The sequence below is a fragment of the Triturus cristatus genome, chromosome 6 (assembly GCF_964204655.1).
Source record: "Triturus cristatus chromosome 6, aTriCri1.1, whole genome shotgun sequence".
Taxonomy (NCBI): domain Eukaryota; kingdom Metazoa; phylum Chordata; class Amphibia; order Caudata; family Salamandridae; genus Triturus; species Triturus cristatus.
Window position 1 is genome coordinate 894,139,027 of NC_140589.1, and position 27,140 is coordinate 894,166,166.

At 42.9% G+C, this 27,140-nt stretch overlaps 1 protein-coding gene across 1 annotated transcript in view; it reads right to left on the minus strand.

Moving 5' to 3' along the window:
- Positions 1-27,140, minus strand: part of SCAF8 (SR-related CTD associated factor 8) — a 1,763,249-nt gene that overhangs the window by 118,764 nt on the left and 1,617,345 nt on the right. The window contains exon 23 of the transcript XR_014963046.1: positions 11,334-11,515. The gene's annotated coding sequence lies outside the window, so the exon portion shown is untranslated. The remainder of the gene's footprint in view (positions 1-11,333; positions 11,516-27,140) is intronic.

The following is a 27,140-nucleotide window of genomic DNA, read 5'->3' on the forward strand; positions in this document are numbered from 1 at the left end:
AATCTGGAGTGGGACCCGCAAATGGCCAAAGCAACCATTAAGGTAGCCCAGACTGTGGGTGAAATTGCAAAATTATACAGAAATTCCTCCTACAAACCAGCTGGCCCATAGCGGAGATTTATAAAGTGCAAGCAAGGGGTGCGACAATGTATGGGACTGAATTATGGGGTCATTGTTCATCTGGTAGCTTGAGTAAAATAGAGAACAATTTTATGAGGCAGATGTTAGTCCTCCCCCTTAGTACTCCCCTCACCCCACTACGTCTGGATCTAGGAATTAGAATAATCGGGGATGAGATTGGATTTAGGCCCCTAACCTTTTGGCGCAGACTGTGGGTGACCCCGGAACTGGCCGTTTATCAGGCAGAGTTAAAGGGGTTTTTGAGTCTCCCGGGTGTGGGTATAGTACCATGGTTTGCGTATATAAAGGACGTATGTTGTAGGATGGGAAAACCAAGTTTATGGAGTAAACCTGAGGAAATGTGTCTGGTAATCTCACGCCCAGAACTGGTAATAATTTATAGATCGTATAAACTAGCAGATATCCAGGGGAGTTTGGCCTTAGGACACCTGACAGCTGAATTCCTGAGAATCAAAGATGAGTATCTAATTGAGTCCTTTCTTGATGATATTTAACCTACCCTGGCAAGGAAATTATACATCCAGTTTAGAATTGAAACCCTGCTGCTCCGTGCTTTTTCTAATAAATGGTCAAAAGTTACACCCCTCGGTTGCCCTGCCTGCAATTGTGAGGAAGAGTCTGAGCTTCACGTTTTGTTTTCTGTCCTGGCTATAAACCAGCCAGACAACATTGGCTTATAAAACTCTGCAGGAACCTAGGGTCTATGCACTGTGAGGAGGCATTTAGAGTCTTGAAGTATGATACTAACACATCTATAGTCTTTGCTGTATCCCGATTTTTAATCTCGATGTGGCGTAGTCGCTGGATGTTTCTAAATTCGCCAGAGTGACCTTAAAAGTCTACACTGTATGCATTTTCTTTTAACCTATCTAATTTTTAAACCGTTGTTATCGTTTTAATGTAAAGCCTATTGATGAATTGAGATTCTACCTGGATAAAATTGCATGCGCAGTTGTTTATGGCCCTGTGGCTTTTACATAGGGAAACAGACATGGTGGCTGGATGAAGATGGGTTGTAGGCATGAACTCCCCGGAACTACCACTCTGTGATCTCTGTGATGCACTTTACGGCTGCTAAATCTGTAATCTGTATAGCTACAAATGTGGATTGTTTTATGGTACGTGCTTTATGTGTGTAAATATTTTTTATGTATGCACTTTTATGGTCCACATTGACCGAAATAAAGATTGTTGGAATGGAATGGATAATCAGTGGTGATTTCATGAAGGGCATTGTATCTCGGTGCCATTTCACACACTCTGCTGGATTTTAACCACCTGACCTGTTTACCTTTAAAAAAAGTGTGCATAAACCAGCTTCATATTTACTTTTGATTAAAGTTCAGCACACATTTTATAGTTGTTTCCACAGTCTTGTTAATTTAACTTCTGAGTAAAGTTCATCTTCAACACTACAGAGCGGATACAGAAAAATTTCCTGATATCTTCTTTACCAGTGAAGCCTGCAGCAGGGTGACTGCTGTAGTCTTGAAAAACTCATTTTGACCACATAAACCTCTGTAAGTACACCTACATATCTGCAAACACTGTTTTAAGACACATGCCCATAAATATATGCACTGTAAATATGGTGAAACATTTCATGGAAAAACCATAAGGGCGAGGTCTTTGAATGGACTTCTATGATTTTGTCAGGAGGCAAGAATATGCAACAGAAGCCAGAAAAGCAATTCTGGGAGAGGTCATTCTCAGGGCCTTCCAAGATAATGCCCAATTGCTCACTGATTTGTAGTATAACCTTGGTTAAAACCACTTTCAGGCTCCGGTGTTGTAGGCTCCCATATCTGTCCGTGTTACCCAGAAGTGATCGTATTTCTATGCGGCACTTAAAAATTGGCTTGTGAGACATATACCTTCGCCCATACATTTGAAAATAGGATACTATTTAACTCCAGACCTAACTGAGCACATGGCTGTGACACTATATTAAGTGTATGATTATTCTCATAAAGCACACTAAGGTTACTCCATTTATAGATCTCTACCAGCTTTAATATCATTGTGTTTACTCAGAGTTTGTAGTGGAGGGCAATTGCAGACTCCTAAAACGTTACTTCTTGCTCCCTCTCATGTCACTGACTCCGTCATTAGGGTACTCCAACAGTTTATAAGGTGAATCTACTGCATCGCTAGTCTACTGGTAGCCCCAGGACAATGACATGGTCAACACCTACATTTTTCTTCTCAAGGTTTTGGGACTACTCAGACGAGTAAGGTGAAACTATCAGCGACACTGGCTTCGCAACGTTGCTGGACACTCTGTGCAATATTTCATGACCGTAGCTGTTTAATTGAGTCTGGAATGTGAGACACTAGCTTGTGCTCAAATTCCACAGCTTTGTATCTCCAAGCTCCTTCATGAAACAGAGCTACTCCATCAATAGCTTTAACAACTATCCACAGCTGAAACCCACAAAAGATACGTTCTACTTAAAACGTTTTTTTTAATGTGTTTAATAAGGAAAAGTAATCCTTTATAAGGACGAGAACCCTCACTTACCCGAGGGTGACATGCTTCATCATTGAGGGGGTATATCTGCTCTGAACCCCCAGTCCTCTCACTTTTTAATCCTATCCAAGGGTACTATTGAATAAAGATAACGAGTCCCTTGAGATAGTTTTCACGTCTCACTCAGTTTAGTTTTGCAATCTGCCCCTCACCCACTTACACTTCATAGTGGTATACCCCATCTAAAACACCACAGCTCCTCTCAACCCACTGTTCTTGGTGGGGAGTTGTAGCCCACATCTGGGACCCTGCGGTCCCGATGTGAGGAGGGAGCACCACAATGAAGCATGTCATCCTCGGGTGAGTGAGGGTTCTCATCCTTACAAAGGATTACTTTTCCTTATTAAACACATTAAAAAAACAAAGTTTTAAGTAGAACATATCTTTTGTGGCATATGTAGATAGGGAGTGATACGTCCTTAGGTGGGATTATCATCCTTGGACCCATAGTGTGAGTTTGAACTATCTACAGCTCCCTGTTTGTACATTCAAATTTTTGCTATGGTCTTATTACCAATGTCCGTGTACAAAACGAGCCACAGTGGATGGTTAAATTGTGGAGGTGCCTTGGAGTTTCTACAGTTGCATAGAAGTCTAACTAAAAGACTTAATGGGCACTGACCGCAGTATGAGCTCTCAACAAGAAAGCTCAAAAAGGCAAAACACGAGGGTCCAGTAGATCCAGATGTTAGTATTATCTCAGTAGTCTTACACAAGAACAAAACACTAGAGCTGGAGTCTAACCAATTCTATGTCAGGACCGGAGGCGAGGATTATGCTATTCTTTCTCCACTTTATTGAATAGCAGCCATTTTAAGACAACAAAACCAAACTACTTTTCCCATGAAACATAGGGAATACAGAAGAAAACAATAGAGTGTCCACAGGTAGAGCGTCCTCTCCTTTGCACCAATCATAGGCTCCGTCATGGATAAAGTCCTCTGTTACTGTTCATTCCCTCTCTTTCTTCGCTGCTTGCAGCCAGATAAGTTCTATTTTATATCTCTTGGTTCTATGGTAGGTATTCATCTGCTTTTAGGCATAGTATGCTTATGTTTCATTCATTGTATGTTTAAAGGAGATACATTCTCCTAGTTTCATGATTGTTATGCTGTTGTAACTGTGGTTATTCCGATGTCGTGGCTGTGTGCCTGCCGTTCTGGGGGGGGGACTCTGATGTTCCCCTAGGCACTTTTCAGCGTCTGTGGGCGTTTGTTGACTCTGATTGCCGCCGGTAGCAGCGTGTGCTTTTTCCTTGGTGCCTCAGGCGCTAGACGCGCGCCGGTATTTATCGACGCGCACCTCGCGCTTTTCCCCCAAATCTCGGCTATTTCCATGTTTCTGGGCATTGTTGACAAGTTTCTAATCTTTTTCTGTGGCGAGTCCGCCGCTACTCGGCGGACTCGCGGTCAGCCGTGGGAGCGTTCCCCCCTAACGGCTGTGCAGTTGGTGCGGCTCGTGGTGCGCTTGTCGTCCGCTAGAGGGCGCACGTGTGCGCGTTCCTCATCCGGCGTGCATTCTCGAGATTCCGCGCATTCCGCGCTTTGTTTGATCTCGGGAAAGCATCATCGGACTGGAGCCTGGGCCTGCCACTACACCGTTAAACGGTCTGTTTGCTGCCTTTAGGCAGAATTGTGCATGAACGCCTGGGGGTCCGTATTTAGGCCTGCAATTAAAACCCTCTTAAGAGTCAGTATTGCAGGTTTTCCCTACTGGGCCCTTACTTAGCAGGTCGCCCTTGAGATATATATTTGCACCAGGGCTGTTGGGCCAGGGCTGTGTCCCGATTGCAAGCTCTGCCTGCCTGAAGTGTAGGCTGTCACCCAGCTCCCCACATTGAGTTTGCCCTCATATATTATATTTCTTTGCGGGGCTGTATATTGTTTCTCCTTTCGCTGGCTATGGAGTCCTATGAGGACGAAGTTTATCAGGATGGCCAGTGGGAGGAGGACCCACTCGCCACACTGCCGTGGGACGATGACTTCTACGATGTGGTAGATTCGTCCATCTTCAAAGCAGTTGAGCAGGCTATGGGACCCCTTGAGGATAGCCTCTCCCAGAAAATTGAACAGGCCTGCGATAGATTAGCCAGAGTGACGCAAGCCGTCCCCGCCTCTCGCACTTCCAGTGCTGCCCCAGTTGATTCACAACCCCCGCCGGCGAAGCGCCCCAGCGAGGCAGGGGTGGACTTGGACGCCTTCGCTCGCTTGAAACAGGCTTTCTTGACAAGTAACCCCACTCCATCTACGCCCTGCATTCCCGTAGATCCTGATCAAGGGGATGATGACAATGTTGCGGGCCCTTCATGTCCCGTTCGCTCTGCAGGTTCTGCGCCTGATCCCAGAGAGGGGAATCTTTGCGCAGATATGCTGAACCCCGCAGACATCCTGCATCCGAGGGCCTCAGAATGGGCGCCCTGTGACAAGGTCGCTCTTTATGTTGCCAACCATATTCGTCAGCCTTTAGAGCCTCAGTTTGGAATTGTCTCAGGGCAGAGTGCCCTCGAACCTCTCTGGCAGGCAAAGTGGCGGCCACCCCCGACATCGACCCGCGTATGGCCACTTTTCTGCAAAAATTTGTTAAAGACCCGAAGAAGGGCATTGACAGATCTTGGCGGGCTTGCCAAGACAAGTTTTGGATGCCCTGGGGCCAATCACTAAAATCCTGGACATGGCGGAGGAGGCCAAAGCCTCCGGGTCGTTGATCTCCCCTGAAAATCTCTCCTCCTGGGCCCAATGCGTCGTAGTGTTTCTTGGCAATACCATCTGCGCCATTTCAACTGAACGGCGCAGATCCCTTCTAATCAAAGTGGACCCTAAGTTAGGAGACTTGGCAGATTCAGAAGCTGGCCCTATGGCCCAAGGGCGCCTCTTCGGGGAACCTTTTATGAAGGAACTTGGCAGTTTTGTCAACACCTTCACATCTCTTGACAGAGCACAATCCTCGATCAGGAAGGTGTTTCGCCCTCGGGTTTTCCGAGGGGCCGGCCGAGGCAGGGGCCGCTCGTCCGGCCGTCCTAACCAACAGAGAGGACAAGGCTCCAACCAGGGACAGTATCAAGACCAAGCCCGATTCGGTAACTTTTACCCTACAAGAGGACGTCGAGGACGGAACAGAGGCGGTAGAGGCGGAGGCGCCTCCAACTCCAATTCTTCCGGTGAGTGTTCTCCCTTCTTCCCTTCTAAAGGTGGGGGGCCGTCTGGCTCGTTTTTTCCCAGCCTGGGCTTCTCTCACGGGGGATGCGTGGGTTCTCCAAACCGTGCAGGGGTTTCACATAGAGTTTCTCGGGGATCCCTTCCAGCCGTTCCATCCACGGCCTCTCGCGTTCTCCTCTGCCGACACCGCGCTAGTCGATCAAGAGGTGCGTTCCCTGCTGAACAAAGGGGCGGTGGTGGAAACCCTACCCCATCCCAATGGTTTTATCAGCAACATGTTTGTTGTGGACAAGGCGGACGGGGGTCAGCGTCCCGTTATCAATTTACGCGAATTCAACGAGTGGCTGGTTTACCGTCACTTCAAGATGGAGGGTATCCATCTTCTTCGCGATCTGCTGGTGCGTCTCGATCTCAAGGACGCGTATCTGACTGTTCCCATTTATCCCCCTCACCGAAGGTTTCTTCAATTTCACTGGCAGGGCACCACCTACAAATTCGCAACCCTTCCCTTCGGGCTGCCCTCCGCTGCTGTCGGCGTCAATTCAAGCCATATTTCCAGGATCACTCCATTACAGGGCCCTGCAGCGCCTCAAGGCCTATCACCTTCGCAAGGGCTGCTCCTACTCTCGGAAGGTACCCCTTTCAGCAGAGGCCAGAGAGGAGATTCAGTGGTGGCTCGCCAACATGGAGGCCTGGAATGGGCGGGCGATTTTTGGTTCCGCGCCTGATAGTCCGTCGCCAGAATGCGGAAGTGGTCCCAGTATCTCCAATTTGGAGATCTCAAGTCTGGTTTCCGGTTCTTCTGGAACTTTCTTGGGATTCTCCAATTCCACTTCCCCACTTTCCGACTCTTCTACTCAGTCCGGACAACGTTGCTCATCCGCTGATAGCGCAGGGTTCGCTCGCTGTGATGGCGTGGTGGATTACAGGGGATGCTGGGCGGTCCCGGGCCTTTCGGGAGCAGCTGAGAAGTTCATGTCAAAGGCATGGGCCGATAGCACCATCAAACGGTATCGATCTACTTGGAGGAGATGGTGTCGTTGGTGTATGCGACGGGGTCTCAATCCCGTGGCAACAGATGTAACTTCTATCTTAAATTTTTTAGCCAGCCTAGCGGAGGAGGGCTTGGCTTATAGAACCGTCAACACCTTTCGTTCTGCCATCTCAGCTGGTCATGCGTTGGTGGACGGTTCTCTGGTGGGTGAACATCCTTTGGTGTGTTGTCTTCTTCGGGGCATTCGCCTTTCTCTGCCTCCTGAGCCTCGTTATTCCAAACTCTGGGATGTAAATCAAGTTTTGAACTTGTTCCTTTCCTGGCAACCTAACCAGTTCCTCTCGCGGAAAGAATTATCGGCGAAGCTGGCAATGCTTCTGTGCCTTATTTCCTGCAGAAGGGTGTCTGATGTCAAAGCCTGGGATAGTTCCAGCAGAGTTTTTCTCCTACGGGGGTCACTTTCACGATTCGTAGACGGACGAAATGTGGGACGAAATCCGTCTCGTACCCTGCTTTTCCTGATGCTCCTAAGTTGTGTGTGGTCTCATGTCTCAAGGCATACGAGGAGATGTCGGAAGAGTTTCGGCTGCCGGGCGAGCAGCAGTTGCTTATTGCGCTCAAGAAACCTCATAAAGCGGTTTCTTCTCCCACCATTGCCCGTTGGGTAAGATGGGTGATGCAAGAAGCGGGGATTGACCTTCGAGGCTTTGGAGCTCACTCCGCTAGAGGAGCAATGGCCTCTAAGGCATTTACCCTGGGAGCTCGTCTGGAAGACATTCTGAATGCAGCAGACTGGTCTTCAGACTCTACCTTTAAGCGGTTTTACTTCAAACCGATTATTGATATGGCTCACTTGGTGGTGAGCAAGCTTTAAACAAGCATAATCCTCGCCTCCGGTCCTGACATAGAATGAAAAATTTCCTAGCTATTGTAACGGAAAGTTTCAATTCTATTAAGGACTCGGAGGCGAGGATTATCCCACCCAGGGTTCTCGTTCCTCCGTGATACCTTCCCACCCTCGTATTGGGGTAAGTAACAATTTTTCTGGTCTGGTTTATTTCTCTATTTGCTGTTGCTTGGTTGTACTGTTTCCCTTACAGGTGAAGCCTTAACCATGGCTGTCGCTTATACTTTGTTTTGTTCTTCAGGCGATTCTGGAAAACAAGATTCTTAACACCTACTGACTGCCTGACCTACAGCGACGAAAGAGGGGGAATGAACAGTAACAGAGGACTTTATCCATGACGGAGCCTATGATTGGTGCAAAGGAGAGGACGCTCTACCTGTGGACACTCTATTGTTTCCTTCTGTATTCCCTATGTTTCATGGGAATAGTAGTTTGGTTTTGTTGTCTTAAAATGGCTGCTATTCAATAAAGTGGAGAAAGAATAGCATAATCCTCGCCTCCGAGTCCTTAATAGAATTGAAACTTTCCGTTACGATAGCTAGGAAATTTTTCATTCTTACCACATTTTTGGGAAAACCACACAATATATAAACAAGTTCAATTGCTATTAACTAGATGTAAATTTATTTTACGTGGAAATCCTGAAATTGTGACATAGATCTGGCCAAGCTGGATCCCAATCGGACATCCTTGTACTGGGTGTTCTGGTGGTAAATGAATATCATACAAGTCTGTTAGGTTTTCTTTGTTTAATGAGAAACACTGACCTGCAACTTTAATAATTCAGAAGGCACCAGCCAGATTGAAACTTTCCCAAAACCACTAAGGGCTGGAGTGGCCATTCTGTTACTTTGCCATTTTCCCGGTGGTGACACAGGCTAGAAGCCAGCTTTTAAAGCAGGATGGACTTCCATGACCAAACCATGGCAGCATTCCAGCCAGGCCCTCCAGTGTTGTCGGGCTGGTGTGAACCTTTTGGTCAAGGCTACATTTGGTTTCCACTCTGCAAACCATTACTAAGTGTAGAGAGACTGAAGAACTTGTTACCCCACCTAGCCTTCAACGAGACAAACATTAACAGAAGTGTGACTTTTGTACTGTTAACGTACCTGACAAACTCCTGTACTTATTTTCCTACTGGCACTGAAGCCCATCCCTTCCCTTTCGTCCTTCCAAATTCGCAGAGCTCTGATGCGGTGAACAAGAGGTACAGAGTGTTCATGAAATCACCAACAAATAATTCAACTGTGGGCACGTTACAGTGATGCACTTGCAAACTGGGCCAATGTTTCCAACCTTTAGCACCACTGAGGTGAAAATCACGTTCACAGATTATGCAGAGTCTAAGGTGCAAAGGCCGTAGGCTAACTGTGCAAATCATGATGTTATAAATTAGTTTGTCTTTTTAAGCCTGTCATGTAAAATGAGAAAATGCACATATAACGGTTACTGAATGGACAGTCTTAATTATGGCCACTGCTGGTGCACTCCAAGAATCACCAAGCAAACAGATCTTCAATGACAGCACACCAATCACTGGAACACTGAAGCAGGCTGTTGCGTCTGATTCACAAATGTACAGGTAGAAGGTTTGCACCATGACTTTTGAACTCACAATATCGGTATCGAGGGAAAAATATAAAAAAATGAAAAATCAACGGGTAAGTAAGTTTAGACCTTCTATACCTAACTCATATACTACCTGGATGGTACATAGATCTTCAAGGTACATAGATGTGGAGTTAAGAGTAGTAAATCAATACTTCCCTATATGCGCTTACCTTTCAAAATGTTGTCCCTCGATATTCTTCTATCTGAATACTACTAGCGTCAATATTCTGTAGTACAACCAGGGGCGGCTCCTCCGTTAAAGTGGAGGACCGTCGCCCCACTGCTCCCAGAGTAGGAAAAATTTAATGATAATAACGTTGTTATTATAATTTGTTTTTGTAGGTTCTGGGCTCGGTTAGGGTGGGGCGGGGCTGGTGGCACTGGGGGAGGAGTGGTTTGCACACTCCAAGTGCGCATGACGGTTTGGCCGGCCATCTTGGGCCGGCCTAACAGTCATGCACACTTTGCATGTTCCCCACCAGGCTGTAATTCACAGCCTGTTGGGGAACATGCACAGGCTTCCTGTCCCCATCTGAGCGCCGAACCACCACACTCAGACCAATCACAACGTTGCATTGCAGTGTTGTGATTGGCTTAGGGGAGCCTGTGTGCTTCCTGGACTCGCCGGAGAAGCGGAGGAGAGATGCAGCCGGCGGAAGAAGTGGCATTTTCTTTTGTGTATTTTGTCACCCCCGCCCCTTCCCCCCCGTTCCCTACCAGCCGCTACTAAGTACAACGAAGGCAGAAGGCCAGGCATTCGATCCAGTAGGATTGCTTTTGTTCACAAAGAATCCCAGGAGCACACCATGCAATGTATAGCAGTATATATCCGCTTCTGGGGTACTCCAATGAGGACAATTTCCACATGTGGAATTCCCACAGGTGAAACATTCTGCATGCATAAATATGACAACTGTGGTCATTCGTTTCTCTCTCTCCAGGGAAAATACATTTCCCAAGGAAAAATCTCTTTCCTTGTATCCCATATTAAATTTGGGGGTGTTTGTTACCTCCCCAGTCCTACCCCGAAAACACACGTTGTCATCCTTTTTTGGTGTGGCAAATGTTTTGCAAGGACATGGGAATACCTATATGTAACCAAGCGAAGCTTATGAGCTTGTGGGTGTTCGGCTAAAGTTGCCACACCAGTAATGACTATAAACCCACCACTAACCCTACATTTAGGAATGCAGCAAATCCACCATAGTGGGCGAATAAGCGGTATTCAGAAGTGCGCCTTTGTAAAGTTCCATCATCCCTAATTTTCGAAATACCTTGCACACCTTGGTGAGTCAGACTTGCAATTCTATTAATTCTGTCTGGCTTAAACAGACGTCCATCATATTTGAAAAACACACTTGGATACCTCTACAACTATCTCAAGATTTTTAACATTTCACGCACAAAGCAAAAAACCTCTACAAAAATTAAATGTCAAGTTCTATTCAGATGTTGTCAAATCCATTAACTGCTGCCTTTAAGACCAGGCTGTTGTATTTTTATCCATTCTTTCTGGAAAGAACTATTAAAGGATATAGACAAAGTGGTAGAGTGGGTGGCAGTCCCAGATAGGCAGAAAATCATAATGAGCTCTGATTCATCACTGTTAATAATATGAATGTGTTCCCAGCACATACAAAAGGCTTTGCCTGTAGGTTTTAATTACAGCTCAAGATTTCTTGCGATAGTTGAACAATACTTTTTGCGCCTTGCACTGCACGTTTATAGGAGGCGGTTTCTTCTAACAACCTAGCTGCTGGAGATATGTTCTCTTAACTCTTTCACAAATAATAAGAAATTAGAAAACAAGAAGGTACATATTTTTCTTTAAATCCACAGACAAAAATAAGAAGGAGAATTAACAACTGAAAATAACGGTACCATGTTTAGCTATCATGCATTTCCGACAAAAGTGCATTTTGTACTTTCAATTTATACTACTTTTGTCTAGTAGTGTAAGTCTTTCTTCTCTTACAGCAGTCACAGAGGCTGTACCTTGTATCCATGTTGTGGGGGGCATAACTTCTGATTACGACATTTCTTCAGCTGGAGCACCTGCAACATGAACCTTAAGTTCTTTCTGATGCGGGTTTCTGAAGACGAGCTCTTGTCTGTGCTAGGCCTCAGTTGCATTCATTTCCTCTCATCATGTCATAAGTGCCTCCACACCACTGTATCTGCATGGAATAAAAAAAGATGCATTCGATTATAAGCACCGACTGCACAAACATCTTTTTCAAAAGCACAGAATCCAATTCCAAATCATAAACATTTCCACAGAGGGTCAGCTGAAGTCTAACCTCAAATAAAAGGGGGACGTAAAATGATCTCGGGAAAACAGGATCTCCCTCAGATTAAAATTACGTCTAAACAGAAGCCTGGAAGTAATGTGCGTTTTTTGAGATCTGACAGGAAAATGATGAGCACATTGCACATCAGATGTGAAGTTCAATTCAATAAGATTCTGGAACACTTGCACAGGAAATCACCTAAGAATGTCTTGCACAGTCCCTAGGACACTGAAATTATTCTGTGGTTGACAATTCTCATAGCCGTTGAGTTTAAAAATGTATGATGCCAATTGGTTCATATATTGAGAAGCCTTCTGTTATGTTGCTTTTACAGTAGACTTGGTTTTCAGCAATCTGGGTTTCCAGCGAGGATACCCTCTTTGCATATATATATATATATATATATATTCACAGAAAAAACCATAGGTTTCAGGCACGTTATAGTTAGGAATTAGCATATAAAAAACCTCAGAAATTCACTGAAAAAACCATAGGTTTCAGGGGTGTTATAGTTAGCTGGACTTTTCACTCGTACAAAACCATTGAAATTCCCCCGTTATAGTTAGTTCAGCTAACTATAACTCGCGCGCCCGCAATGCACTGCTGATGACGTCACATATTACATCACTCATGACATGGTCAGTGACATCACTCATGACATCACTGATGACATCTCAAATGACATCACTGATGACATCACTGATGACATCATCCAGTGAATGTGTGTTTTTCTGAAAATTAAATATGTTTTATATATGTATATCTCAAGGTCGATGAAAGAATAAATGGGTATATAAGTGTCTAAATGGATGATTTGTTTTTGAAAAATTGATTGTGTAACTGACTGATTAAGTGTATCATAGTGAATACATGGCTTAGTGAGTAATGTTTAAATATGTAAATATCTGTATCAGTCTCTCACTTTGTGTATAAGTGGCTGCATGGGTTGGTGAGTAGCTACATGGGTGTCTATATAGGTTATTAGTTGGTTTTTTGAGTATCAGTCTGAGTGTCTGCATGGTTCGGTGGGGGGTATTACGTAGTGCATAGGTGCATGAATGAGTGACTCACTGTTTGTATGTGTTGAACACAGCATGTGTGCAGGACTGTATGGGTGGATGAGTGTGTGTATGGGTGTGTTAGTGAGTGAATGACTGTCTCAATAGTGTCTTTATGAGTAACTGCATATGTTTTAAACTAGTATATGGGACTATTGGTGTATATAAGTGAGTATATGTGAGAGTGAGAGATTGAAAGAGTTCCTGTATGAATAAGTATGTGTTTCTATAAGTGATTGTTTAAAAGACTAAGTATGTGTAAGTTTCCGTAGAAGTAAGTGTGGTGGTGTGTGTATAACTGTATATGCAAGTAAATGTATGTTTGATTCTTTATTAGCATGAGTGACTATGTGTGTGAGTAACTCTATGGATGAGTGGCATTGCGTAACAGGATGTATAGGTGTATGAGTACATATGATGATTGAGTACATGTATGAGTGACTGTATAGGACTGTTGGTGAATGAGTGTATGTGTATGTGGATCTTAGAATTACTGAAGAGGTTGTTGTAACTGGTATTGGTATGTCCATTGTTTTGAACATTTTAGTCTCTATTTTTGAATGTGTGTATCAAAGGTTATATTAGGGTGAGAGGAGGTCTGCCACTCTATCACAAGGATGATGTCATCAGTGATGTCATTTGAGATGTCATCAGTGATGTCATGAGTGATGTCACTGACCATGTCATGAGTGATGTAATATGTGACGTCATCAGCAGTGCATTGCGGGCGCGCGAGTTATAGTTAGCTGAACTAACTATAACGGGGGAATTTCAATGGTTTTGTACGAGTGAAAAGTCCAGCTAACTATAACACCCCTGAAACCTATGGTTTTTTCAGTGAATTTCTGAGGTTTTTTAAATGCTAATTCCTAACTATAACGTGCCTGAAACCTATGTTTTTTTCTGTGAATTTCAAAGGTTTTTTAAATGCTTATTTCTAACTATGCCTACAGAGATAGGACATGTGAAGAAAGAAGAAAAAATGCACAGAAAGAAAAAAAAGAAGTGCAGAAAGAAGCAACAGAAGTCCTCAAAGACGAAGAAAAGTGCAGGAAGGAGGATAACGTGCAGAAAGAACAAAAAGAAGAGCAGAAAGAAGCCTTGTTGCAAAATCATCCTGTACCCTCAACTTTTTCAGACGGATACTGGTGGTAACTGAGTCTGACTAACCAGTCCTAGAGCCAGTGCTATGTTAAAAGACACTTAGAATACAGTGAAAACACCTACATACACTAGGGAACATTATGCGTTGGGGTCCCCCTGTGATTAGCATGACCTCCTCTGTAAGCCCCTACTATATAATAGGGCAGGGGGATTAAAACTACCTCTTTAAACAGGCCACAGGGCGTTTTTGCACATGTTAACTCAGGCCCCGTCCCCTCCCTTCACCACTGTGTAAACACGCCCTGTGTCCGTTTTTAGTTGGGAGATTAAGTTCATTTGAATCCTGAGAGTCCCTAGGGTCCAACTAGCCCACTAGGTACCTCCAGTAAGTGCCACAGAGTTGCGTTGCAGAGAAGTGTAAAAAGTGGCACGGCCTGGACCACCTCTCTGCAATGCAGCTCAGTGGCGCTTGCTGTAAGCACTTGGTGGGCTAGTTAGCCCCCAGGAGCCCTCAGTATTGAAGGGAAATTATATCCTCAATTTAAAACGTGCCATAGTGCGTGTTTGCACACGTCACCTCAGGCCCCGTCCCCTCCCTTCACCACTGTGTAAACGCGCCCTGTGGCTGTTCTAAGTTGAGAGATTAAGTCCCCTTGAATCCTAAGGGTCCCTAGGGTCAAACTAGACCACTAGGTACCTCCAGTAAGCGCCACAGAGCTGCGTTGCAGAGAGGTGTAAAAAGGGGCTTGGCCTCAGAACACCTGTCTGCAGCGCAGCTCCCTGGCGCATACTGGAGATGCCTGTTGGGATAGTTGGCCCTCAGGGACCCTCAGTATTGAAGAGGAATTAATTCCCCAACTTACAACTCGCCAGGGGGCGCGTTTGCAGAGTGCTGCAAGGAGGGGGCATGGCCTCCGGCACGATGCCAGTCTTTTATTTATTTTAATTTTTTAAGAAGGGGGGCTGTGTGGTTCCCCTTCTTATTCTAATTGATTGGCCCTGATGACCCCATCCCCCAGGGCCTGTCTCCTAATTATATTTTTTTGACCCCAATCCCCAGGGCCGGCCACTGTTTTTTATTATTTTAAAAAAATATATATTTATAGACACACCTAGGACATGCTGGACAAACCGTACGTACCTATCACCATGACGATTTGCGTGATATTCATTAAAAGGCGACTATGCATACAATGAATCCACGTGGAATGTATTTATACCACTAGTGAAGCTCTGACATGTCTGATGCCCTACCGTGCCTAATCGCGGTAGACACCCTTGTCGTTTAGTTATACAAACATGGGTAGCTATTGACGGGCACATTTAATACACATGCACACCAAGCCATTCAAAGGGGATTCGACAAAAATTCGACCAAAACTTTGCAAGAAACCCCCCTCACGGATAATAAAACACACATCCACTGCCGGATGTGTAATACTTTTTATTTTACTCTCTGGAAAGGGGACGAACATCACTTGAGAGTCACAGCGCGCTCCTGGCAGAGCCCAATGCTGTGTTACACCCATCATTGCCTGCCGAGTGCCACACACCTCTGTGTTGTATTCCACTAGCTAGTGCATATGCTATGACACTCTCTAGCCCATGTGCACTGTAACACCACCCCGTGAATATGTCATGCCACACTTGTCTTCGCACGGGTTATATTGCCCCGTCTAACGTGCCTTCCTCGATGCCTATGTTATAACGCACAGTGCTATGCCATACATATTACAATCTGGGATCCATATCTTTGTCACAGTGCATATGCAACGTTACACTCCCCAGCACATATTTTATATTACAACTTTAGAGACTAGTTAGGTTACACAACACTGCCCTGTGCATATTACACTCCAAGGCGCATATCGCATAGCACGCGCTAGTGCCTGTGCTATCTCGCGCTCTCCAATGAATCTGTCATTGCGCACAATGTATTGCATATTATATTTCGCGCCCGGTTCATCTTATATCACACTTTTTGGTGCATAGTTTATACCATACACTATATCTAGTTTTCATTTTCAATCGTGCTCTCAGGACTATGTTCTATATAACACTGTGTTCACCTACCCTTTTCACGGGCATTACATTTTGCGATGGGGGTGGAGGGTCAGGGGGTGTTTCTGCCAAGTGTTCCCGGAGTCACAGTCACAAACGTCCTCTTCTTCCTGAATAAAAGTGAGATTATGCTGCATACTTGTTCATATTTTAAGTAGTTCGCACAGACACACGTTTTAAAAACAATAAAGTTCCTAATACCCGCCTTCTCTGAACAGTTAGCTTGCTGCCCCATCCCCCTCCTCCCTATCCTCTGTTGTGTGAATCCATGGACTAGCTTCCTCCCTCCTGCCATGCATGGTCTGATGTGGTGCCACTGCCCTCAATTTAGTATGATGTACCAGTCCACTCCTCCTGCCCTCCATTGCCCAATTCTATGCCCCATCATTGACCTCCTGCTTAAACTCTGTGCTTAGCTTGCTGCCCCTATTCTCCTTCCCCCTGCCCTCCGATGTCTTTGTGCATGCCCCTGCTCCATCCTTTTTGCCCACCATGTTCCATGGACCTGCCACTCCTATCTACTCTTAGGCCCACTGTAGGTCGCACCACTTTGATAAGTCCAAACAAAAGTGTCCATCCAGTGATGTATATATTTTCAAATCTTGCTCTTTATTCTTCTTACAGTTTGATAGTTCATAAACAGCCAACGCGTTTCGTTCTTGAAAAAGAATTTCGTCAGGGCTGAAAAAACATTTAAAAATACATATGTAATACAAAATGTAATACAGATTGTATAACTTACTTAATACAATTAAATTGTAAATCAATCACAAAGACCTTTCGACAGAAGTTACGATTAGCATCATATTAGAGACTTGCGCATGTCCAATGATAGTACAAAACAGTTTATATAAACATTAAATTAATAAATTAATAAACAACTTGTGTTTCATATCCAAATTCCTGATAGGGCAAGTCATATAGAAGACACTTTAGTATATGATGTAAATACATCACTGCAAATGCACTCATTAAAGGTTCATAATCCATTGACTCAACATGGCTTCTACTGAATGTATAAATTCAATATCATTTATGGAACATTGGTTTGGTCTAATCATTAGTTATGTTCTGTTCAAATATACAGTTCGAAAGAAGATTAAATGCACCTACCAATGTTTTCTTGGCTTTTAGACAGCGTTAATTATACACTGTGCAAAACACAGCCATTGATTTTCCTGGTCATTCCATATTGTTGGATATGATAATCCTTCAATATTGCATTTTTCTAGAATCAGGCGTTATGAGTCACATGTCTAATTCCCATCGATTGTTTCAGGGCTAGTGTGCCTGTAATGTAATAACACCATATCGATAGTAACCAATATTGTATCCTCCCATATTTTGCCAAACACTAATTATTCCTTGCTGCGCATATCAGGTAAAACAACCACAATTTAACAAACCCTACACATCTTATAACTAAAACGTGCACGTCCTTATATAAGACAAACTCAATTGTAAAGCAATGCATTATCATATTTGAAAAGCGTTTGTTAGGCCTCTCACTCCTCCAATATAGATAATAACCAATTTTATATCCTCCAATATTTAAGCAAACGCTAATTATTACCTTGCTATGCATATCGGATAAAAAAGCCACAATTTAACAAGCCCTACACACCTTATAACTTAAACGTGCGCGTCCTTGTATAAGAAAGACTCAATTGTAAAACAATGCATCACCACATTTGAAAAGCGTTATTTAAAACTCTCACTCCTCCAATATAATGTAGCAAAATTGCCGATAAGCCAACAGTTCAATTATAATTTACAAACAAAAGCGCGGCAACTTTCCGTTTTGCTGTATTCGGAGAGCCACGTGTGTCTCCCAACCCCACGTATGTTTGTAATTAACTGTTGCCAGTATATAAGCGCCAACTGTTGAAAAATACGCAAAATAAAGATGCAAAGCAACGCAAGCTTCATGCTTTAAAACAAACCATTTCACCGTCCCTATATACCAGGAGGTCAGAGTTAAACATATGGCGGTATTTTAAGATGCATTTGTTTAATCTCTCTCACCTCAAAGCCATATACGCTGTCGGTCGACTAGATGTTCCTGTCGGGTCTCCAACAAAGACGCGCGAACATCTTTCCATTTTTTAAGTTAAGAGCCATACAGGTCACATGACCTTACGTGTGTTAGCAGTTTGCTAGGGACAGTCTCTAAATGCCGGAAACCAGAAAAACGTTCAGGAAAAGCCATGTTCGAGAAAAATACTGCTATTATAACATACATTATTATGCCACACTTATATCAAAATACCATATTTCACCTATCCTGTAAGGTTGAAAAGGTTCATCCTAAGGTCACACGCGCCTCTTTTAATATTATATATATTCAGCGACGTGAACCACATACCTTTATTTATATTATCAGTTTACTAGGGGCAATCTCACAGATGCCGGGCGCCGCAATTCACGTGCCTATCGCATTTTGAATAACAGTGCTTTATAGACAATATGAATGTAGACACTCTTTGTAATGAATTCCAGAGGCCCTACACGTAAGCCCCTAACATAATTGCCTCCTGGCTTTTATAAATACAACCAGCCAGCAGCCAATAATCTGATACTGTTATATTCACAACATCCAGATAGCGTAATAGTTATATCCAGGTTTGATATCTGATGTTCCTGATCTTGCGAGAGAATTCCAAACAGGAGGGAGACTCCCACCTCAAATACCTAATTAACACAATATCTTCCAGTTTGTTATTTCCATGGGGTCTCAGATTATTTTCATAAGAAATAGTGTAGTTCCTAATCCTGCTGGGGAGCTCCAAAGCTACGGAGGACCCCCACCGCAGAATAATATATTGCCACAATATCATGAATATCAGAGGCCCTACGCTCAAACCCCTAAAAACGCTTACCTCCTGGTATTTGTAAGATACGACCAGCCGAACAGCCAGTGATCAAATACTGTTATGTTTACAAAATCTAGATATCATAATCATTAAATCCAGGTATCATATTTGATGTTCCTATTCTTACAGGAAGATTCCAAACTTTAAGGGGGGGTTTCTCATCTCAAAAACCTTTCTACTGCCATATATTCCAACTTATTATTTCAAGGGGTCCCAGATTGTTTTCATAAGAAATAGTATAGTTCCTAATCTTGCTAGAAGACTTCAAACCTGCGGAGGACTCCCACAACGGAATAATATATTACCACAATATCAACCTGCTTGTTGATTCAATAGGACCACAGACTGCTTTCATAAGAAATAGTGTAATTCATCATCACTATTATGTCCCTTGTCAGTGCTCCGCAGTCTACAAATCCAACCCGCTTCATTGCGTCTTAATGCAGTCTCTCTGTCTCCCCCCCGTGGTCTCATTGGGACATGATCTATACCGTGAAACCAGATTTCAGGTCTCCCTCCATGTTGTTCATTCATATGTGATGTCATAGGGTATCTTGTGTCCCGGTTGCGAATGGCCCGTACATGTTCCTGAATTCTATTTTTAAGGGGTCTAACAGTACTCCCCACATAAATCATATCAGAACTGCAACCTATTACATATGTCACATATGTTGTTTTACACGTAATGGTATGTCTAATGATAAAGGTCCATTGTGTGTTATAACTAAACTCCTTTAGTTTGTTCTTTCCGAATTGACAGACATTGCAATTTGTACAAGTGAAAAAGCCATTCAATGGTCCAGGTAGCCAAGTAGCTCCTATGTTTTCCTTGTAGGATACATAACTAGGACATAACATTTCCCTCAAAGTTCTACCCCGTCTATATGTGATTTTGGGTTTTGGGGTGATCACCTCCTTAACCCCAGGTATTTCATGGAGCAGAGACCAATGTCTACAGAAAATTCTATATACATCCTGACTTTGCTTATTAAACCTAGTCACAAAACTGATAGGGGCTGATCGATTCTTGTTCTTATTTCCAGTGGAATCCATATGATTGGTACATACTAACGTACTCTCCCGTGATTTTGCTAGGGTACGTTTTTCTGCATTATCCAGAGTTGATTGTTTATATCCCCTTTGTTTGAACCTAAGTTTGGTGTCTTTTAAATTCTCCAAGAAAGATGTCCTGTCACTACAATTTCTGCGTATCCTAATCATTTCCCCGTATGGGATACTATTAATAGTAGCCTTAGGATGTGCACTGGTAGCATGTAGAGTGCTATTACTATGAGTCGGTTTGCGGTACAAGGTACTTTGAATCTTGTTGTCGCAAGCCACAAATGTTATGTCTAAGAAATCAATCCTGTCAGTAGAGTATGACATAGTTAAGGTCACATTGCATGAATTTTCATTTAGGAACATGAAATAACCATCAAGTTCAACCTTAGTGCCTTTCCAAATCACAATGATATCATCGATATACCACCCCCAGAAAAGGATATTTTCCATCCAAGGGGAGGCATATCTACCCCATGCATGTTCCTGTTCCCAAAGTCCCATAAAAAGTCCAGCGTACGAAGGAGCAAATTTGGCTCCCATCGCGGTACCTTGTAGCTGGTGAAACCATTGCTTATCATGTAAGAAAAAGTTTTTGGAGAGTATCAATTCCGTCATCTCAAGTAGCATGTCATTGTGTTCATACCATTCTGCTGATCTCGTGTTAAGAAAATATTTTATTGCCCGTAAGCCTGTTTCTTTTTTGATACATGTGTATAGGCTGACTACATCAAAGGTAACAAAAGATAGTCCCTCCGCCCATGTAACATCCTCAAATTTATTGAGGATGTCCTTGCTGTCCTGTATATATGCTGGCAGATTTTTTACCAGCGGTTGCAAAAAGGAATCCACATATTCTGATAATCGTTCAGTGGGTGAGTCAATACCTGCAATTATCGGTCGGCCCGGGGGAAAAGGCCCCCCCTTGTGTATTTTAGGGAGGACATATTTACATGGGAAATTGGGTTTACAGACTATAAGGTACCTAGTTTCATCTTCTGTCAACAAACCCCTATCTTTCCAATCTCCCAACTTGACATTTATAAGAAATGTGAGATCAGCAATGGGGTTAAATTGAAGTTGTTCATAACAGGAAGTGTCTGACAACTGCCTTGTAATTTCTCCCATATAGTCTGACTTTCTCATAATTACCACATTTCCACCCTTATCGGCTTCACGTATTACTATATCATCATTGTTACTCAGTGCCTGTAAAGCTAACTGTTCCCCCTGTGTTAAGTTATAGGGGCCCCTATCTCTGCGGGTACTTTCATTCAACAGTTTATGTAAGTCTTCCGCTATACGTGTTTTAAAAGACTCAATATTAGGGTGTGTGCAGTGTGGTACAAATTTCGATCTCATTTTCAGACCACTGTCTATATCATCCTTTGCCTTGACTCCCAGTTCCTTATTTAGATCTTCTAGAGTAATGTTGTTTTCCTCATTCAGTGACATAATTAAATGTATACCTTCCACATCCCCCACCGTATACTCAATGGGTACCTTACTCACAGTATTACACTCCTTAGTTCCAGAATTGCAATGAAAAAAATGTTTTAATTTCAAAAGACGTACAAATTTGTATAAATCAACTATGACATCAATGATTTTACAAGATTGTGTCGGACAGAAACCTAGACCTCTTTGCAGAACACTATTTTCTTCCAATGTAAGATTATGATCTGACAGATTGATAATTGACAAGCCACTTGTATTTGGCATCATTGTGTCTAAAGGGTCCTCATTCATTATACTCTCATGCTCTTCAACTACTTCCTCCTTGATGACCTCAAGTCTACTCCTAGTTTTGGAATTTCTTTAATGTTTTTTAGCCCAATTCCTGCCTCCTCGCCTTGTCTGATGTTTCTTTTGGGCTGTTGATGCGTAATCTCTCCATTTCTAATAAATAAGAACTCTTTTTCTCCTGTGGCAATAACACATTAGGGTTGTCACTCCCTGATTGTAGACTTTCAGTAGATACACAGGAACTCTCACTAGCTGTTCCAGATTCAGATGTCTCCTCTCTACTTCTCTTAGCTGTTTCCAAAGGTTGAGTAATATCAAAACGTTTTGCAAATGTATAAATTCTTCCCTCTCGGTAATCTTGTTCATCTCTCCTGACTTTCTTAGCCTTTTTAGCTCTCTGATATAATTGATATTCTTCCATCACTTTATCCAGGATCTCATTATTCTTTTTCACAACCTCAATAAGTGGACTTGCCCCTATTTCCCTCTCTAATTTGTCTATTTCCTCCAAGAGCAATGTTGCTTTTTTCTCAGCATGCACAATAAGTATTTTCATCATTGTATTGGAAGAGTGGGATAAGTTCTCCTCCCACTCCTTCAATAATTGTTCATCTAGATCTTTGAATGTTGGGAAGATCCAAATTCTTATTGCCCTCGGAACTCTGTTATTATCCAAGTACTGTTGCAAAGTGATGCCGTCCCACCACCTTTAAAGTTTGGAATCTTCCTGTAAGAATAGGAACATCAAATATGATACCTGGATTTAATAATTATGATATCTAGATTTTGTAAACATAACAGTATTTGATCACTGGCTGGTCGTATCTTATAAATACCAGGAGGTAAGCGTTTTTAGGGGTTTGAGCGTAGGGCCTCTGATATTCATGATATTGTGGCAATATATTATTCTGCGGTGGGGGTCCCCCGTAGCTTTGGAGCTCCCCAGCAGGATTAGGAACTACACTATTTCTTATGAAAATAATCTGAGACCCCATGGAAATAACAAACTGGAAGATATTGTGTTAATTAGGTATTTGAGGTGGGAGTCTCCCTCCTGTTTGGAATTCTCTCGCAAGATCAGGAACATCAGATATCAAACCTGGATATAACTATTACGCTATCTGGATGTTGTGAATATAACAGTATCAGATTATTAGCTGCTGGCTGGTTGTATTTATAAAAGCCAGGAGGCAATTATGTTAGGGACTTACATGTAGGGCCTCTGGAATTCATTACAAAGAGTGTCTACATTCATATTGTCTATAAAGCACTGTTATTCAAAATGCGATAGGCACGTGGATTGCGGCGCCCGGCATCTGTGAGATTGCCCCTAGTAAACTGATAATATAAATAAAGGTATGTGGTTCACGTCGCTGAATATATATAATATTGAAAGAGGCGCGTGTGACCTTAGGATGAACCTTTTCAATCTTACAGGATAGGTGAAATATGGTATTTTGATATAAGTGTGGCATAATAATGTATGTTATAATAGCAGTATTTTTCTCGAACATGGCTTTTCCTGAACGTTTTTCTGGTTTCCGGCATTTAGAGACTGTCCCTAGCAAACTGCTAACACACGTAAGGTCATGTGACCTGCGTGGCTCTTAACTTAAAAAACGGAAAGATGTTTGCGCGTCTTTGTTGGAGACCCGACAGGAACATCTAGTCGACCGTCAGCGTACATGGCTTTGAGGTGAGAGAGATTAAACAAATGCATCTTAAAATACCGCCATATGTTTAACTCTGAGCTCCTGGTATATAGGGACGGTGAAATGGTTTGTTTTAAAGCATGAAGCTTGCGTTGCTTTGCATCTTTATTTTGCGTATTTTTCAACAGTTGGCGCTTATATACTGGCAACAGTTAATTACAAACATACGTGGGGTTGGGAGACACACGTGGCTCTCCGAATACAGCAAAACGGAAAGTTGTGCGCGCTTTTGTTTGTAAATTATAATTGAACTGTTGGCTTATCGGCAATTTTGCTACATTATATTGGAGGAGTGAGAGTTTTAAAAAACGCTTTTCAAATGTGGTGATGCATTGTTTTACAATTGAGTCTTTCTTATACAAGGACGCGCACGTTTAAGTTATAAGGTGTGTAGGGCTTGTTAAATTGTGGCTTTTTTATCCGATATGCATAGCAAGGTAATAATTAGCGTTTGCTTAAATATTGGAGGATATAAAATTGGTTATTATCTATATTGGAGGAGTGAGAGGCCTAACAAACGCTTTTCAAATATGATAATGCATTGCTTTACAATTGAGTTTGTCTTATATAAGGACGTGCACGTTTTAGTTATAAGATGTGTAGGGTTTGTTAAATTGTGGTTGTTTTACCTGATATGCGCAGCAAGGTAATAATTAGTGTTTGGCAAAATATGGGAGGATACAATATTGGTTACTATCGATATGGTGTTATTACGTTACAGGCACACTAGCCCTGAAACAATCGATGGGAATTAGACTTGTGACTCATAACGCCTGATTCTAGAAAAATGCAATATTGAAGGATTATCATACCCAACAATATGGAATGACCAGGAAAATCAATGGCTGTGTTTTGCACAGTGTATAATTAACGCTGTCTAAAAGCCAAGTAAACATTGGTAGGTGCATTTAATCTTCTTTCGAACTGTATATTTGAACAGAACATAACTAATGATTAGACCAAACCAATGTTCCATAAATGATATTGAATTTATACATTCAGTAGAAGCCATGTTTAGTCAATGGATTATGAACCTTTAATGAGTGCATTTGCAGTGATGTATTTACATCATATACTAAAGTGTCTTCTATATGACTTGCCCTATCAGGAATTTGGATATGAAACACAAGTTGTTTATTAATTTATTAATTTAATGTTTATATAAACTGTTTTGTACTATCATTGGACATGCGTAAGTCTCTAGTATGATGCTAATCGTAACTTCTGTTGAAAGTTCTTTGTGATTGATTTACAATTTAATTGTATTAAGTAAGTTATACAATCTGTATTAAATTTTGTATTACATATGTATTTTTAAATGTTTTTTCAGCCCTGACGAAGTTCTTTTTCAAGAACGAAACGCGTTGGCTTTTTATGAACTATCAAACTGTAAGAAGAATAAAGAGCAAGATTTGAAAATATATACATCACTGGATGGACACTTTTGTTTGGACTTATCAAAGTGGTGCGACCTACAGTGGGCCTAAAAGTTTTGGATCAAGTGGATCACCCCCGGGAAACGGTGGGGGTTGTAAGGTTGCACACCACATCAGCTAAACAGCTTTCTTTTTCATTTAATATTTAGGGGGGCAGGTGAGAGATCTGCCAGGAGAGGTGCGACCTGAACCTTAGGGTACAGCAATTGAACCGTTTCTTTTTTTGGGCTAGTAACTCCTATCTACTCTGAGTGTTCTGTTGAGCTGCCCCTCCCCTCCCACCTGCTTAGCATTGTCAGATGACTGTAACCTGTCCCTGCCACCTCCACCCTGCCTGTCCACATGCCATGCCCCTATCCTCTTCCTCCTGTCCTACATGGTCCATTGTACTGCCACACCCTTCTGCCCTCCCTGGTCTGTTGTGCTGCAACTGCTCCTCCTGCCTGCCCCGTGCGGTCTGTTGTGAGGCCCCTTCCCCTGAACTTTCTTGTCTGTGCACAGGTCCTGACCCTCCCTTCTATCCTCCATCGTCCTTTGTGCATGCCCTTGCACCCTCCTTCTTGCCCATCATAGCCATTGTGCTGCCACTAACCCTCCCACTTGCCATGCATGGTCTTCTGTGCTGCCATGGCCCCTCCCACCTTCCCTGTGTGGTCAGTTAGCTGCCCCTGACCCCCTCCCACCTTCCCTCCATGGTCTGTGTGTATGCCATCACAGTCTCACTGTTGCTCTTCATGGTGTGTCTTGTTTCTAGTGCCCATCCTGCCTGACCTCCATGGCTATCTTGCTGCTCCTGCCCTGCCCCCTTGCCCCCAGCCCTCTGTTTACATGTGCAGACCCCTACTCCCTCCCTCCTGGCTTGTCTGTTCCATTGTAATGCCCCTGATCCGTTTCTCCTGCCCTTTATGGTCTGTTATGCTGCAGCTTTCTCTCCTGTCTGTCCATTATGGTCAGCTAGCTACCATTGCCTCTTGCCCCTCAGTTCTCTGTTGTCCATGTGCATGGTCCTGTCCCCTCTCTCTTGCTTTCTATGGATTGTTGTGCTGCACTCCCATCCCGCATGCCCTGTGTGGTGTATTGTGCTGCTGCAAACCCTGATGCCTGCCCTGCAGGGTCAGTTTGGTGCACCTCTCCATGTCCCTCCTGTCCTCTGTTATCCAAGTCCATGTCCCTACCCCATTTCCTTCCATGATCCAATGTACCATACTTGCGAACATTTTGAACTTGGTAAGAGGGAGATTTTGAAAAAAAACTGGGGTATTGATTTTCCCCTTTGAGTTACATTGAAAAAGAGGAGATTGTAGACAGGAGACAGATCAAATAAAGCCCATTTGAGCTTAAAAATATTGGACGTTTCCTGGCTGAATCGGGTCAGTCGGCATGTATGGTTGTACTACCATTGCCTCTTCCTTCAGCCCACAATGGTCTATTACATTGCCACAGCCTCTCTTGCAAGTCCTGTATTGTTTTATTTGTTGCCCCTGCCCCCCTTTCCACTGCCCTCCATAGTCTGTTGTGCTTCCACCGCCCTTCCTGCCTGCTCAGTGTGGTTAAATTGTTGCCTTTGCACCCTCCTACCTGCCTTCAATTTTCAGAGTCCGTGCCCCTGGCCTCTGCCTCTCAACAGTATCCTAATGAACAACTAGATTGCTAACATTCTATATTTATTACAAAAGTGTGGAACGCCTGACGTCATCTTGATGTAATCAAAACTGTAATACCTAGAGCATTTCCTTTAGAAATTACATATATGAGAGGGTCTTATTGGCATCAAAATTATGGTTAGTGCTCTAAAAGACTAAAATAAGGACATATTTTCTGAGTTTTCAAATAGCGACAAAGCACTTTTAAATTATTTGTTATCTTTATGTTTTTTTATCCAGTTGACCACTTGATTAAATGTTGCACTTAGGGAAGAGGATGTGGTGTTACTTCCAGAACTGCTGACTTTGCAACTGGGGAACCAGGTTGGAGTTTCTGCTTCAGCTCGACATTCTGTGATTCTGGTCAAATCACTTAGTCTCCCCATGTCTACAACCAAAATGAATTTGTTCTTGTGTGATGTAACCAATGCTCATGTAAAGCACTCCAATACTGACAAGTCTGCACTATATAACACTGCAAAAACACAAAATAATAAGTGTTTTGCACACTTCTGTCATTGGGCTATATTTGGGCTACATCTGGGTGATTTTGGGCTACATTTGGGCTCTTTTGTCTCCGGTGGCCATCTTGGGAGATTTATTTGTTATGAAGTTTCCTAATTTCCTCATGTACTGCAGTCTCCTCAGTAGGAAATGCTTTCAGTTTTTACTTTGATTCCATCATGAAGGTATTCAGATATGTCACACATTTGCCATAAATTCTGAATGTTAGCACTCTAGTTGCTCATTAGATCACTGTAGTAAAACTACTGTTAACCATGGAAGTCTGCTCCTGGTATTAAAAGTGCATGTTTCAGT